Below are 11,080 nucleotides of genomic sequence, written 5' to 3'. Positions count from 1 at the left end.
TGGTTTGTTCGGTTTTTTCTGTTTCTTTTTCTTTTGTAAATACGTGATTTTTTTAAAGAAATCATAATTAGGTTTTAAAATAATAAATATATTTCTCAAATTCATGAACTTTTTAAACAATTGATGAACTTTTTTTCCAAATTGGTGAACTTTTTTCAAAATCGTTTTATTTTCAAAATCAATAAACTTTTGTTTCAAAATTGATGAACTTTTTCCAAAATCCATGAACTTTTTTTCCAAAATCGACGCTCTTTCCCCAAAATCGATGACCTCTTTCCAAAATCGATGAACTGTTTTCAGATTTGTGAACTTTCTTCAAAATCGATGAACTTAGTGGGTGTGGGGCGCATCACTCAGGCCTACTTGGTCTATGCAACCGCTTCGGCTTGATAGTCCAAGCAAGCATAACTAGCGCACGCAAACCTAACAACTTGGCGCAGTGGGTCGCTCTTATGGGCCGGGGCAGTATCAAACGGTTGTGACCAACTTGCTTTTCACTATATTGTTTGTTTTCTTTTGTAAATATCGTTTTTTTCTTTTATTCGCAGCCTTTTCTTGGGTCTTTGTTTTCTTAGTATTTTCTCTTTCCTATTTCCACTTTTTATTTGTTTTATTTTCTGCTTTCTATGTTTATAATTCATGTACATTTCATGATTATTTTAAACCATGAACATTTAAAAAAATACACAGACATTGGGAAATTTGAGATTAAAATGATGTTTTTATATTACAAACATTTTTTAAGTCAAGATTTTCTAAAATTCGTGTACATTTTATAAATTCCTAAAATATTATTTAGGATATATTATTATAAATTCATGAACTTATTTTTTAATATTTCAATAATATGTTTTAAACATCTATCGAAAGAAATCAAGAAGTCAATTTTCTGTGGAAGACCGACACGAAGACTGAGGAAACAAAAATGAACTTCCGACAAAAATAAAGCCTTGGGAGAAGGGCGCAGCATGGAATTAGGCTGGCTCAAGGATCAACGCTAGCTATATCCCTCAAACACGAGATGGAAGAAGACCTCCTCCATAACGGGAGCTCCTATGTGGCGCGTTTAAAGCTAGCTTTATGGGAGAGCAGGTTAGGGCGAGCTTCCTTGCGCCCACTCGCCACCCCTCGTGTGCCGGCCCATGTAGATGGCGAGTGCTCGATCACATTTGTGGTTTCCTCTTGGTTTGCTCAATCACATTAACTGGTCACGGTTGACCAATTGACCGATCAACCGTTGAATTTTAAAATAAATGAAAAAGTAAAAAAAAAGATTCACAAAAAAAGAAAAAGTTTGTGAATTCAAAAATATCCACACAATTTGAAAAAATATTCATGAATTTGAAAGAAAAGTTCATCAAATTTGAAAGGAGTTCACTGAATTTGGAAAAAGTTCATAGGATTTGAAAAAAGTTCATCTATTTTGAAAAAATACATCAAATTTGAAAAAAAACATCAATTTTAAAAAAATCATCAAAATTGGAAAAAAGTTCATGGATTTAAAAAAAGTCAACAATTTGAAAAAATCATTGAATTTACAAAAAGTCGTTGAATTTGAAAAAACTTCACCAAATCTGAAGTTTTTCTTATCAATTTTGAGAAAAGCTTAAGAATTTGAAAATAGTTCATCAAAATGGGAAGAAGAAACGTAAAAAAGAACTATTAAAAGAAAAAGGGGAAAGGAGAGAAGAAAGAAGAAAAGGTGAAAAAATATGAAGTAATCACTTATGGTTAGGTGGCAGGGTGGTTATTGATGTGTGCGTTGAAGCAGGTACTACTTCTGTCTTGCTAAAGCACTCTATCTGTTGCACTGGCCTTTTAGCGCGTGTTTAAAAGAAAGCGAGAAGAAAAAAGGAAGAAACCAGGATTCAAACTTGGTTGTCGAAGCTATTGTGCGACTCTGCTAGCCACCACGCTAGCTTTAACTTCTTGTGATCTTCTAGGGTGCGACCTAGTTGAGGATAAAAGAGTCAGTTTTGCATTGGTTTTCCCCTAATTTTTTTGGTTTTTGTTTTGTCTTTCTTTTCTCATCATTTTTTCTTAGTTTCTTTCTTCGTTTCCACTATTTGTTTTCCTTTCTTTTTCTTCTATTTTATTCGGTTTTCTCTCTCATTTCATTTTTGTTTTCTTCTTTCCTTCTTTTATTTGTTTTTTCCTTTTCACTTTTCAATTGTGTTTTTTTTGTTTTTATAGGTTTTCATTCTTTTTTGGTATTTCTTTGTTTTTTTCATATATGTCAACAACATTTTTCTAATACATGTTTAACATTTTTCAATACAAATTTAACATTTTTAAAATACATTGTCAACATTTTTTAAAATATTCATACAATTCTTCAAATAGAAGATTAACATATTTTGAAAACATAGTCTACATTTTTTATACATCTTTAGCATTTTCCAAATGCTTGATTAATTTTTCAGAAAATATGCGTTCAATATTTTTCACTGTTTCATTAACATTTATATATACATGGTCAAAAAAAATTCAGCATTTTTTAATAGATGATCATCATTTTTTCTATACACATTTAACATTTTCAGAATGCTTGATTACCATTTTTAAATACTTGTTTAATATTTTTTAAAGACTTGATTAAAAAATTTATATACTTCATCAAAAAAATTCATCATTTCTAAATACATGCTCAACATTTTTCTGTACATATTTAAAAGTTTTTGAATGCTTGATTAACATTTTTGAAGTACTTGCTCAACATATTTCAAATGCTTTACTAAAAAATTCAACTAAAATATTAACATTTTTAATACATGGTTAACATTTTTCTATACACATTTAGAATTTCCCAAATGCTCGATTAACATTTTTTAAATACTTGTTTAACATTTTGTTTTTCAAATACTCCCTCCATCCCATAATATAAGACATTTTTTGACACTACACTAGTGTTAAAAAATGTCTTAGATTATGGGACGGAGGGAGTACTTGATTAACATTTTATATACCAGATCAAAAGTACTTGTTCAACGTTATCCGAATGCTTATTCGACATTTTTCAAATACTTGTTCAACACTTTCAAATACTTTTTAAACATTTTTCAAATATTTGTTCACCATTTTCAAAATACTTTTTCAACATTTTTCAAAATACTTGTTCAATATTTTTTGAATTTTTTCGTAGTGTTTTTTGTAATATATATATTTAGAATATTTTAAGGTGTAAACAAAAGTAAAAAAAAGCAAAAAACAAAAACAGAAAAAGAGGTTGTGGCCTCCTGCGTGCATGGGCAGGCCCATCTCGCTAGCCCCTGCAGCGAGTCAGAAGATGGACCCACTGATGGCGAGATTTAGGGGAGCAACTAGTCGACGAGCACTTCTTCGGTTGCCTTGCAACGATCACTTGCAGGTGGACTGAGAGCGCGCCATTTGGCGCGCTCTTAGCCACCGCCATGTGCCGCGCTCTGGGCGCTCCTTTCAGGTTCTTTTTTCTTATTTTTCGCAAGCATTTTCGGCTTTTAAACCAGTTTTTTCCTGGGTTTTTTCGACCTTTTTGGTTCTCTACCGGTCTTTCTTAGCTTTTGGACAAAAAAAGAATAAAAAAAGTCACAAAAAAAAAACGTGTTTTCTTTGCTTCCGCGAGGGGCATGGTTTTGCTTCCGCAAGAGGCACGGCCCGTCCAACTCAGAAACGAAAAAAAAATGTGTTTTCTGTTTTTTTTTCTTCCGCGAGAAGCATGATTTTGCTTGTTTTTTGTCCTCGCAAGAGAGCATAAAAAACAGAAATGAAAAAACATTTTTTCTTGTTTTTTTCTTCCGCGAGAGGCACGGCCGTGCCTCTAGAAAACGAAAAAAAAAACATGTTTTCTATTTTTTTTCATTGACAGGCACGGTTATGATTACGCGAGACACAGTGCCTCTCGGAAACAAAAAAACGTTTTCTCTTCTTTTTTTCCTTCCGTGAGATGCACGGCTTTGCTCGTGTGAGAGGCATGGTTGTCCTTTTGCGAGAGGCACGACCGTGCCTCTTTCGGAAAGAGAAAAATTGTGCTTCCGGTTTTGTTTTTTTGTCTGGTTTTTTGTCCTTTTTTACGTGAAAATAAAGTTAAACTATCAACATGCGATCTAGTTTTGAAGTCTCGACGCGAGGAATCCAACGATGAAAACGGTTCAAGATTTGGACGCACTGTTTAAGAGTTTTTTTTTAATAAGCAGGTCTATGAAAAAGGGAAAACTTCTAGGTTGCGACAAGTGACCCACATACAGCGGGCCACTTGTAGCAATTTGGGAAGACGGGAGTGATCTTTGCAATGAGTACTCCTCAATTACTGATTTCGAAGATATAGGGGCGTCCCGCGATGACGCAATTTTTTGGCAGGTTAAAAAACAGTAACGAAAGCCTTCAGCGCCAAATAGTAAATAACGCCCATAGCACTTCGCACATAAAAAACGCACACTGGCGCTCTTGAGGGTTAGACGGGCCATGATCCAATAGTGCTCTCTCAGTCTCTCAGTTGTACAACTCTGATGTTGGTATGATTTTCTCTAGCTTTTGCTGCTGTATTACAGCAATTGTTTTAACAAAAACGTGAAATAGGGAAATATTAATTATTTTGAACAAAAGTTTGCTAATTTGGAAGAATTTTTCACTGACTTAAAAGAGTTTGCAAATTAAAAAAAGGTTAATTTATAAAAAATGTGGATTTCAGAAAGCTCATTAATTTTCAAAAAGATCATGAATTTTAAAATGGTTCATCCATTAGAAAGGCCCAAATTGTGATGAGGAGGTCTCATCACTCTATTTTACGAAAATACTCATTTGTAATTGTTCACAAAAATAAAAAGCTCACGAGTTTTTTCTGACCTGTTGACCATTGAATTTTTGGGAAAATGCCAAAAATTCCAAGAATCAGGAATCAAACAAATTCACGGGTTCAACAAAAGTTTGTAGATTTCAAAAAGATCGCGGACTCAAAAAAGTTCCCGAGTCAAAAGAAAGTCCGCGGGATATGAATTTTTTTACAGAGTACGAAATAAGTTCTCAACTCAAAAAACTCAACCATCTCACAAAATCTTCGCAGGGTTCGAAAAAAGTTCATGAGTTCAAAAACAATTATCCTATTTAAAAATAATTCACATACTCAAAAAATGTTCACGATCTAAAAAATAGTTCGTGGGATTTGAAGAAAATCGTGTGTTTCAAAAAGTTCATGAATTTGAAAAAAAGACCACATATTTGAACAAAAAGTTCACAAAAATTAATAAATAGAAAAGTCGAATAGAAGAAAAGTTATAAGGCTTGGGAGGCTTCTAGAACTCACGGCGAACCGGCGATGGCGGCAAAAGTGATTTGGGAGAAGGAAACAGGGAGCTCCTATTTGCCGCACATTGCGGCAAATAGTCGGCGTGACGCACACAGGTGCCTCCACTGGGCCGGCCCATCAGTAGACCACGCCCGCATCACTTCAAAAATATGTAAAAATATTAGAGGGCGGGAGGATGCGAGCTCACGACCTCGGATTCATAGTGGCTGCGACACACCACCATGCCAGACGGGAATAGCTGGCTGTATGCAGCGCGAAATCTTATAAGAACTCAAAAGCTGCGTTCACATAAAAAAATATTTTCAGGAAAACCAAAACATTTCCTGAAAAAAAGGCGATTTCTTTCTAAAGTTATGAATATTTTCCAAAACAGGAGCACTTTTGAAAATGATGGACAATTTTTTTGAAATAGAACATTTTTCGAAAATGATGATATTTTTTTAAATGGGAACATTTTTCGAAATTCGAAAATCAAACTTAGAAATGCGAATATGAAACTTCCGGACAAAATTCGACAACACAAGCATTTATTAAAACTTGTGAACATTTTTTGAAACAGGAAACTGTTTTTTGAACCTCATGAAAAAATGAAAACATGAACATTTTTTAAAAAATTTGAACAAATTTTCTAAATAAGAAGATTTTTTAAACTTGAACATATATTAAATTCTGAACAAAATTTTGAGAATGCGATCATTTTCTGAAATTGTGAACAAAATTTTGAACGTGCAAACATTTTTTTGAAATTCCTGAACATTTTTCGAAAAATCTGAACCAATTTTTAAAAAGAGAAAACTTTTGAAATTCCAAACAATATTTTAAATTTTGAACAAAATAAAGAGGAGAACGAAAAAATAATAAAAAGAAACAGAAAAAACGAAAAATGCGAACAATTTTTGAAAAATGGGAACAAATGTGAAATTCCAAAACTTTTTTGAAAACTTGAACAAATTTGAAAACGCAAACATTTTTTTAAAATGATGAACAAAATTTGAAAAATGTGAAATTCCAGAACTTTTTTGAAAATTTGAAACACGAACAATTTTTGAAAATCACGAACAAATTTTGAAACAGCGGAAAGAACAACATGTCTTTTGAAACCTGAACAAATAAATTTGAACATTTTTTAAAGCCGAACAAAAGTATTGAATATGTTGAACTTTTCTGAAATTGCTATTTTTTGAAATAAAAAATAAAAGAAAGAAAGAAAAAAAATAACAAAGAGAAAAACACGAAAAAAGGAAATAGATAATAGCATATCTCTAGCATTTATAGGACACGAACGTTGTGGAGCTCCGGTGGCTAGCAAGGCTGCTCGAGTCGATGGAGATTCGATGTTCGATTCCCCTCTCGGCCACTTTTTGCGGGATTTTCTCTGTATGAAGCAGCCGTCATGGGCCGGCCCGTGAAGGATCGATGGGTGTGCGATCTGCCGACGGGAACTCCTGTATGACGCCCGCGAGCGTCAAGCTGTCTACCCTTCGCTGAACAGAACTGCGAACGGGCCGGCCCAATTGGAGCTAGCGAAATCCAGGCACGTAACAAAAAACATCACCAGAAAGCCATTGCGCCAGAAAGAGAGCTCGAACTCACTACCTCCGGCTAGTGTATAGCTCGTAAAACCAATAGACCAGACACATCCTAGTGCTAAATTTTCAGCGCCCAGCATTAAGAACCAATGTATATCGCCTGATCGATTAAACTACTATATACAACAGCAGATCCGTTTCTTGGGGAAAATGAACAGTTTTTCTTAATTTTTTTCATAACATTTTAAATATTGATTTTTTTAGAAATTGGATCAATCTTTAAAAACCGTCAACATTTATTGAAAACATGAACAAAAAATTTCAAATTTCAAATGATGAACAATTTTTAAATATACATTGAAACTTTTTTGACATATGCTGAACAATTTTTAAATACACACTGGACATTTTTAATGTACGTTGAAAAAGTATTTAAATACACATTGAACATTTTGGTGATATACGCTGAACAATATTTAAATACTCATTGAACATTTTTCTGAATATATGTTGAACAATTTCAAAATAGACAATGAACATTTTCTTAAATATACGATGAACATGTTTGTATATAAATATGTAATGAAATTTGTATAATATATGAAAAAAAAGAAAGATGGAAAAGAAAATGAAACAGAAAAACAGAAATGAAAGAAACAGGAAAAAGAAGAAAAAGCAGCCGACCGTGGGCCGGGCCAAACTGGGGCGTCTGGTGGCCAGGCTTCAGCGGAGCCACGTCCTTTTGACGCCTGCGGGCGTCAAATAGGATCTGCCTCTGCCGACAGTTTGCCGCAGAATGCGGAGAATAGGGAATTCCAAGGAAACAGGCCCCGCCTGAATGATTTCACGTGTTACAGTAACGGGCCAGCCCATATTCATGCATTCGTCGTTGCTCGCTCGGGCATTGCTTCGTTGGTTTAGTCGTTCGCTTCGGATTCCTTTCTTTTATTTTTTTCTGTTTTCTTTTGTTTCTTCTTAAAAAAAAATCTTGATTGGTACTCTTCAGTTCTTCTTTGTTATATTTCAGTTTTTCTTATTTTTTCCGCTGGTTTTCTTTGGTTTAATTATTTCCTTGTTCTATTTTTGTTTTCTTTGTGTTATTCATACATGTTGAACATTTTCAAATACACAATGTACATTTTTATTTCAATCCAAGTTTGAACGATTTTTTTAATACTTGGTCAACCTTTTTCCAAATACATGTACAAATGTTTTTTAATGGTAATACATATTTCTTCATTTCTTTGATTTTCTTCGGTTCCTTTCTCGGTTGTCACTTGTTTTTATCTTTCCTTTCTATTTATCTTCTTTTTTCTTTGTTTTTTTTATTTCTTCTTTGGTTTTCCTGGTTTCTTTCTCAATTTTCACTGTTTCATGTGCAGCAGGAATCTTTCTTTCATACTTGTTCAAAAAATTGAAACACATGATTAACATGTTTCTTATATATTTTTTGATGCCTACTTTTTTCATACAGATTGTATCTTTTTTGTGTACATAGGAAATCTATTTATACAGGTTTGGCATTTTTAAGTACATTATTATCAGTTTTTCAGATAATTGTTTTGATGTCTACTTTTTCATACAAATTTTACATTTTTGTATACATAAATAACCTTTTTCTTAGATACATTTAACACTTTTCAAGTACATAATTAACATCCTTTTCAAAAACATATGTTTTGGTGTCAACTTTTTCTCGTACATATTGTAGATATTTGTATACATAAGAAACAGTTTTCATATACACATTTAAAATTTTCAACTACATGATTAGCATTTTTTAACATATTTTGATGTCAATCATTTTCATATATATTGCACGTTTTTCCTATACATCAGAAACGTTGTTTTACATAGGTTCTCTAGTTTTCAAATACATGATTAATATTTTATAAATATATGCATATTGATGTCTACTTTTTCCATACAATATGCACTTTTTTTATACATCAGAAATAATTTTATATACTTGTTTAACATTTTTTCACATATACGTTTTGATGTGTATTTTCCATAAATGTTGTACATATTTCCCAAGGATAAGAAACATTTTTCTATACAGGTTTAACATTTTTCAAATGCCTTTTTAATGTTTATTCAAATTTTGCAGTGCATGCTTCGATTATTTAAGTATATAATTAAGGTAAAGAAGGAAAGCAAAAAGAATGAAAAATCAAATAATGAAAGAAAAAGAGCACTTGAGGCCTATGAATCTCCAGAGCGCTGAGCCATACCATTGTCGTTGTCGACCGCTTCAGGCGAGACCTCGGTCTCGCAGTAAGTGATGCATAGTTGCGGGGACCTCCAATGTAGCGTGGTATGCGCTGGTGAACCAGCCAACACGCACCCTCGTTCCCTTGCGCGCCCCCTTTTCGGCTGGCTCATGTGGGGTGCGAGACAGCACCAGTTTTTTTCATTTCGTTTTTTCTTTTTCTTTTTTTCTTCATTAAAATAGTTAGGCATTACAAACAACTTCCTAATTTTTAAAAATTATGAATTTTGAAATAAAATGTTCAACATATCATTATTTTTTCATGAATTAAAAAAATGTTCACACTTTTGAAAAGCATTCACGATATCATAAAATGTTCACGTATTCATAAAATGTTTGTTATTTGAAAAAAACATATTCGAAAATAGTTATTATTTTGAAGAAAATGTTTAGGAAAGAAAAAAAATCTTGATTTTGAAAAATTTTATTCCGCATTCAAAAACTGTTTATAAATTTTAACACATTTCTTTGAATATAAAAAAATGTTAATTGTTAGCTTTTTAAAATTTTCCGAAAATTAAAAAATGTCCCAATTTTGAGAAAAAAAACATCGATGCAAAAATGGTTTGCTCATTCAAAACGATGTTCATGGGCTCGAAAAAATGTTCAAAAGAAGTAAATGATCATGAATTTTAAAAATTGTTCGTCTACTAAAAAATGTTTGCTAATTCAACAAAATGTTCATGACTTTGAAAAGGAATCACAATTTCAAAAATTGCTCACTAATTTGAAATTTTTTCATGAATTCTTGCATAATGTTCATGATTTTAAAAAATGGTTGCGAGTCAAAAAATGATCACGAATTTGAAAAAAGTTCAAAAAATGAAAATTAAAAAGGATAAAAGATAAAAGAACGAAAAAAGGAAAATCGAAAGAAAAGATAGAACAAACATGGGAAAATATGAAGAAATAAAAGGAAAATAAAAAGAAAGGAAAGAATGAAAATTAAAAGGAAAAACAATGAAAGAGCAGAAAAAATAGGAAAACTGGTATTGATGGTTCCAAGACCTTCCCAAAACCAAAAAAAGAACTAGTTGGGCCAGTCCAGTGGGTAGCATGAAAGGGGGGTACGCGCTTTGTTCTATTCGGCGACCTACGCGCCAAATAGGATCTGCCATTTTCGCACCCCTTTTGGTCGACCATTTGATGCACAGAGCTCATCCGAGCGGAAAAACAAATGATGCACAAAGCTCATCTAAAGCGGCGACAAACCATGGGCGTTGGGCTTGCACAGGGTTGGCGCTTGGCTAGTTGACTCATGTGTGGTAGTGAGTCACAACCTGTTGTGATCACCTTTGGAAGGATTGAGAAGAGATGTCTAGGGGGGTGAATAGACCCTCAACACACAAAGTTGGAAGTTTTTAAGTTTTTCAAGTTGAGGTGGTGGATTAACCCAATTTCAAGCATACACAATACAATTCAAGTAAGCATGCAAAGAGTATATGAGCAGCGGAAAGTAAAGCATGCAACTTGCAAGAAAGTAAAGGGATGAGATTGGAGTGTGCAAACGCAATTGGAGACACGGATGTTTTTGGCGTGGTTCCGGTAGGTGGTGCTATTGTACATCCACGTTGATGGAGACTTCAACTCACGAAGGGTAACGGTTGTGCGAGTCCACTGAGGGCTCCACCCATAAAGGGTCCACGAAGAAGCAACCTTGTCTATCCCACCATGGCCATCGCCCACGAAGGACTTGCCTCACTAGGGTAGATCTTCATGAAGTAGGCAATCTTCTTGCCCGTACAAACTCCTTGGTTCAACTCCATAATCTTGTTGGAGGCTCCCAAGTGACACCTAACCAATCTAGGAGACACCACTCTCTAAAAGGTAATAGATGGTGTGTTGATAATGAACTCCTTGCTCTTGTGCTTCAAATGATAGTCTCCTCAACACTCAACTTTCTCTCATAGGATTGGATTTGGTGGAAAGAAGATTTGAGTGGAAAGCAACTTGGGGAAGGCTAGAGATCAAGATTCATATGGTAGGATTGGAATATCT

Source organism: Triticum dicoccoides, chromosome 1B, assembly GCF_002162155.2.
Source record: "Triticum dicoccoides isolate Atlit2015 ecotype Zavitan chromosome 1B, WEW_v2.0, whole genome shotgun sequence".
In the NCBI taxonomy this organism is placed as follows: Eukaryota; Viridiplantae; Streptophyta; class Magnoliopsida; order Poales; family Poaceae; genus Triticum; species Triticum dicoccoides.
Note: the sequence above shows the minus strand (reverse complement) of the source record.